General features: G+C 38.8%; 1 long non-coding RNA gene across 1 annotated transcript; it reads left to right on the forward strand.

Moving 5' to 3' along the window:
- Window positions 1-447: 447 nt before the first annotated feature.
- On the forward strand, window positions 448-2,823 carry LOC135570769 (uncharacterized). Its single transcript, XR_010463600.1, has 3 exons — window positions 448-1,068; window positions 1,194-1,272; window positions 2,624-2,823. It is a non-coding gene; the product is annotated as an uncharacterized LOC135570769 (long non-coding RNA).
- The last annotated feature ends 3,631 nt before the right edge of the window (window positions 2,824-6,454 follow it).

Consider the following 6,454-nt stretch of genomic DNA (forward strand, 5'->3'; position numbering starts at 1 on the left):
ATGAATCCAGGGAGTTTCCATCTGACCTTGTGTACTCCTTTACTACGGAGTCAATAAAACGTCTGCTACAGCAGATTGTCTTCTGGCTTCCTCCACCATCACAAGGATCCGATTTCTGCCAAACAATCATCTCTGATGGTTCTCTGCAGGAAACAAGTCGGCTTATGCCGAGCTCTTCTTCCATCTCCATTAGTTCCTCACAGGTTTTCTGTGACACAAAGAGCCTTTTCACCAATATAATGGTCAATCAGGTCATGGATACCTGTTCTGTGGCCTCCAATTCATCAGAAGAATTATCAGAGTTGATGAACATAATCAATGGGTTGTCCCTAACTGATGCTGGAACACTTGACTCTGACAGACCGGCTCTCATGACCACTAGCCGTCCGTCTAGTTCCAAATCATTGCCTAGACCCTCTCTGTCTGGCAGCAGCACACAAGGGTGGAACTGTGGATATTCAAGTTTTAGGAGAGGTGGAATCCAAGATGGACAACAAAGATCTGGAGATGTCTAGTGTCTCTGTGCATCCATCAACTCCATCAGCCATGGACTCTGATACACATGCATCATTTGACTCCACTAGCAATGACTACACCTCTTTGGTACTTTTACTGATTGTTAGATTGCTGTCAATGATCACCCCTATCACATTACTGGAATCCTCTGACATTGGTGAAACATCAAGAGTTCTCACAAAGAGGATTCTGTCTGAGTTCTGTGGCACCTCAGGCCTTGAACCAACTCAAGCCTACCCCCAGAATCTGAAAATCAAAAAGATTTTCAAGGCTGTCTACATGGGGCTTCTTCAAGAATTCGGGTCAGAGAAGATGCTCCAGGTTGCAATGAAGTCAACGGATTATGCATTTGACGATGCCCTGGTCAAATCATTAACGAGGGAACTACTAACTGAATGTAATGAGGCTAGCTCTTCACCTCCCTCCATGACACAGTTGTCATCACACAATGCACTTGGCAGTGACGAGGTAGGTAATTCTGGGCTTCCAACAACTGGTATAAAGGAAAATAAGAGAGGAAGATTCAGCGCTCTCTGTGGACTCAATCCAAAGGTACATATGTCATCAAAATAAAATTGTAAAGATTATTTTTCTTAATTACATACAGTATGATGGTAAACACTGATACCCTTTGTGTGCAATTTCTCCTACTGTATTAATGACGGTTTGTTACCCAGTGTACAAAGAAGGTCAACAAGAAGAACCACTGCACTCCAACACCTTCCCAGAACCAGACCCCTGCCGTCAGTGAAACAGGTAAGTCAATACACTCAAATGTGTACTGAACAAAAATATAAACACAACATGCAACAATTTCAAAGATTTTATTGAGTTACAGTTCATATATGGAAATCAGTCAATTGAAATACATTCATTAGGCCCTTATCTATGGATTTCACATGACTGGGTATATAGATATGCATCTGTTCGTCACAGATACCTTAAAAAAAGGTAGGGGCGTGGATCAGAAAACCAGTCAGTATCTGGTGTGACCACCATTTGCCTCATGCAGCGTGACACTTCTCCTTCGCATAGAGTTGATCAGGCTGTTGATTGTGGCCTATGGAATGTTGTCCCACTCCTCTTCAATAGCTGTGCAAAGTTGTTGAATATTGGTGGGAACTGGAACACGCTGTTGTACACGTCAATCCAGAGCATCACAAACATGCTAAATGGGTGACATGTCTGGTGAGTATGCAGGCCTTTCGACATGGGGCCATGCATTATCATGCTGAAACATGAGGTGATGACGGCAGATGAATGGCACGACAATGGGCCTAAGGATCTCGTGACGTTATCTCAGTGCATTCAAATTGCCATTGATAAAATACAATTGTGTTCATTGTCCGTAGCTTATGCCTGCCCACACCATAACCCTACAGCCAACACGACGCCATATACGTGGTCTGTGGTTGTGAGGCCGGTTGGACATACCGCCAAATTCTCTAAAACGACATTGAAGGCGGCTTATGGTAAAGAAATAAACATCCAATTCTCTGGCCACAGCTCTGGTGGACATTCCTGCAGTCAGCATGCCAATTGCACGCTCCCTCGAAACAAGTCAACCAGCGTTTTTCCTTGCTCCTATTTTTCTCAGTCTCTGTCTCTGAAGACATCTGTGGCATTGTGTGGTGTGACAAAACTGCACATTTTAGCGTGGCCTTTTATTGTCTCCAGCACGAGTTGCACCTTTGTAATGATCATGCTTTTTAACCCACAAGAGTCTACGCCCTGTCTGGGCCGAGGGGTTTGTATCGGCCTTACTGCTATTAGCCCATACAAACGCATTGAATAACAGATTCACTACATGGAACTGAAGTGTCTGTCCTAAATCTGAGAGATATAAGTTGATGAATATATATATATGTATATTTTTTTTTCATGTTTTTATCCACCTCTTTTTGGCACTAAACAGTCTAAGCCCTGGGGGGGCCTATGTAACACTTCTGCGTTAAATAGGCGGATTGAGACTGCTAGGCTACCTGCCGCCCTACATTTGTAAATTATGTAGAATATTACAATTTAAATAAATTTAATGCAATACTAATTCTTCACACTAACTAGGGTCAGTTAAAGAAAATGTTATGTTTACATCTTTTTTCTCCAGCAATTGTCAATGATCAAGAATCCTGCCGAACAGAGAGTATATGCTCCACCAAGAAGAAACCAAGGAAGCGTTCGCTCATTTCCAGGATGTTTTCAGCTATAGGCAAAGCCTTTTCCAGTCCCTTTACTTCCTGCTATAAAAAGAAGAGCACCTAATCTATATTTCAAAATAAATATTTGAAATGAACATAATTGCATTAATTCTTCATGTTGAGTGTTTTTCATTATATATTATTGGATGATATAAAGTGTAGTAGTAGTAGAGTTGACTATATTACTTTTACTTTTAAGATACATTAAAAAAAAAATAAGAATAGTGTGCACTTCTAGGTACAGTTAAAGTCTGATGTTTACATACACCTTAGCCAAATACATTTAAACTCAGTTTTTCACAATTCCTGACATTTAATCCTAGTAAAAATTCCCTGTCTTAGGTCATTAAGGATCACCACTTCATTTTAAGAATGTGAAATGTCAGAATAATAGTAGAGAGAATTATTTCTTTCAGCTTTTATTTCTTTCATCACTTTCCCAGTGGGTCAGAAGTTTACATATACTAATTGAGTATATGGTAGCATTGCCTTTAAATTGTTTAACTTGGGTCAAACGTTTCGGTTGGTCTTCCACAAGCTTCTCACAATAATTTGACTGAATTTTGACCCATTCCTCCTGACAGAGTTGGTGCAACTGAGTCAGGTTTGTAGGCCTCCTTGCTCGCACACGCTTTTTCAGTTCTATAGGATTGAGGTCAGGGCTTTGTGATGGCCACTCCAATACCTTGACTTTGTTGTCCTTAAGTTTATTTTGCCACAACTTTGGAAGTATGCTTGGGGTTATTGTCCATTTGGAATACCCACTTGCGACCAAGCTTTAACTTCCTGACTGATGTCTTGAGATGTTGCTTCAATATATCCACATCATTTTTGTTGATATCACATCAAATAAAACTATAAATAATCTTATCTAAGTCCTTTATAATTTTGGGGGTAAGTCAAGTGATAACGAGACATAAACCAATCTGGATAACCCTTCAGCTTTAGATAATAATACCCGACCGTATAACGAAATATCTCTCATCAACCAGAAGTTCAATTTCTTCTTTGTTTTCTCAATGGAGTTAAAGTTCAATTCACTCCTTTGTTTTTCATCCTTGCATATAACAATTTCAATATAAGTAACATTATCTTTAATTGGGATACCATATACTTCCTGTAAAACACAATCCTTGAGTGGAAATAAGACTGACTTACTGATATTAATTTTCCAACCCGAAACTAAGGAAAAATCTTCAATTCAGGAAACTGCTTTAGAAACCTCATTCCTGTCTCTTAAAAATATTACGGATTCGCCTGGCATTAATAGAAAAAAACAGAAATGGACATTTACTATCACAGATACTATATGAAGAATATTACACTTGTATACGTTCACATGAATCAGGGTCTGACAAAAAGAAAAGTTATTTGCACCACACAAGTGGTTGACCTAAATTATATATATATTTACTTATACAATTACAAATGTCCTTCACTCTTGCTTTTATGTTCTCGTCAGATTTTTCTGCTATTCCATAAATTCGAAGAGTCCATCTCCGACTATACCGGTCATTATCGTTTACCTTTGACTCCATTTCAGTGAGTTTCTTCTCCTGCTTTGCAACCTGAATGTTCAATGTTGCGTTCTGCTGCTTCAGAGTTTTTACTTCCTCAGCACTGAAATCAATCGATTTCTTCAGGTTAACGATACTGACCAAATTCATGATGTTATCTGCGCTCTCTTTGATTTTAGCCGTGAGGATGCGGACGATGTTGTCCTGTAAAGCTGGCTCATTGATGGTTCTCTTCTCAGCTTCTTTGGAAGTTGCTCCTTGGTTGGGGTTTTCGGGTATGAATCGCATTCACCCCCCTTTTTTACACTGCAAGAATATGAGTGAGTTTCAACAATGCCTCATTTCTCCTTGGAAGTTTCAACATCCATTATCTCAGCAACAGTTTGGTCCTGATTACATGCTACTAGCTATGAAGACATTAGCAGGATAACTTAACGGCACACGCTGACACTTTTCGATAGCTAGCTTGTTCGTTGGAAATCGTCAAAAATATGTCCATGGTTTGATAAATTACAAAATTATTAATTGTATGGTTAGATATAATTTTTTTGTGAAAACGAAAAACAAATTCCAACTGCAGTCTAAAACTATAAACTTTATCAGAAAACCCTAAAATTGTTCCTCAGCTAGAAATGTTCCACCTTCTCATGTCGCCATCTTGAACATGTCACTGATTTCATGGAGCTCTCCTGCACCTCATTTACTTCACAAAATCCCGCAAATGTGAAAGCCCCAGAAATAAACATTGCGAGATTGTAAATATGTGTGAGAGTCAGGGATTTTGAAAGCAGACGCTTTCATCCAAAGCGATGTAAAGTAATGCGTACATACATTTGACTTTTGAGTGGCCCGGGGAAATTAAACTTTTTCAAGCTTTTCTAAGCATTTTTTGTATCTCTTTCTTTGTAATACTGTATGTATTCAATCTTTTCGAATTGATCACTTCCCACTGGGCACATACATCAATGCAATGTTTATTCCACGTTGGTTCAACATAATTTAATTGGAATTACATGGATATTGTGTCACAGTGAATTTTATAATCTGCAATCAATTTCATTATGTTTTCATGTGCCATGATTCTGACATTTCACATATGATCCCCATAGGATTAGGCTACATAATAACCAATGCTGTACATATAGCCAATATAGCTATTAAACCCATGTTCAGTGACTGTAATCTGTGACGCAAGTGGCCTAATATGTTTGTGATGTTCCATGGAACCAGTGTAAATTATAAATGAAAACGTGTTTTTATATCAGTGTTACAGATTTACATTACCGAGCGTGTCTCAACCCGTAGCGCGCTTTTATCTGCCTAAAGGTATCTTCACGCACGACTGGACAGGCCTTTTGGATACGCTTGTCCAAGGTAAGCATATGCGTCAAGCTATAGCCTACTTTTAATGTTTTAGTTCCGAACTCCAAGTTACTCCAGTCAAGTGATTAATCGTAAGAGTTAGTTGTTTTGACTGAGCAGTCCAATGACCAATGCTGTTTTTGGACTATGAGACCCTTGGCTATATACTATGATGAGCCAATAACATGCATAGATTATGCATTAGGCATTGCACAAGTCAGTGTCAGAATATAAAGTTGCTACTTCCGTCAACTCAAGTTACTCAAGTCAAGTGATTAATCGTAAGAGTTAGTTGTTTTGACTGTCAAAACAAATAACTTTGATGGAATATTCCAAATTACAATGGCAATTATTCATCACAAATTCACAATATTACTTGTATTTCAATGATTCATCCAGGCCCAAGACATAAAGTCGCCTGAAAGCTGTGTAGCAATCATTCCATTGCTGACCAATAGGATGGTAATCACATACATGATTGGCTTAATCTAGAATCATGGATACCTTTCATGTGAGTACTCACACACCAGATTTTTTTTTACATACCTCAGAAGGAAGATACCTCAATATCTGGAAGCACTGTCTCATGTACAATTGTTAATGCTATCTCTGAAATTTCGAACAAAATGTTGACTTGATCGTTTCATCAAGACCTTCTCATCACAAGTTGGAACTAGTGGTCAACATTGGGACAATGCAGCCATAAATAACATGGACCAATATTTTCATGGAGGTAAGCACTACACTTCTGATGGGTTTAAAGATTGTATTACATCATCTAATAGTGAGAAAGTAAACCCCAGCTGTTATTCTTTTCACAGGGAAGGACAATCCCCATTGTGCCATGAATGTTTCATTGCT

This window comes from Oncorhynchus nerka, unplaced genomic scaffold (assembly GCF_034236695.1).
Source record: "Oncorhynchus nerka isolate Pitt River unplaced genomic scaffold, Oner_Uvic_2.0 unplaced_scaffold_894, whole genome shotgun sequence".
NCBI lineage: Eukaryota > Metazoa > Chordata > Actinopteri > Salmoniformes > Salmonidae > Oncorhynchus > Oncorhynchus nerka.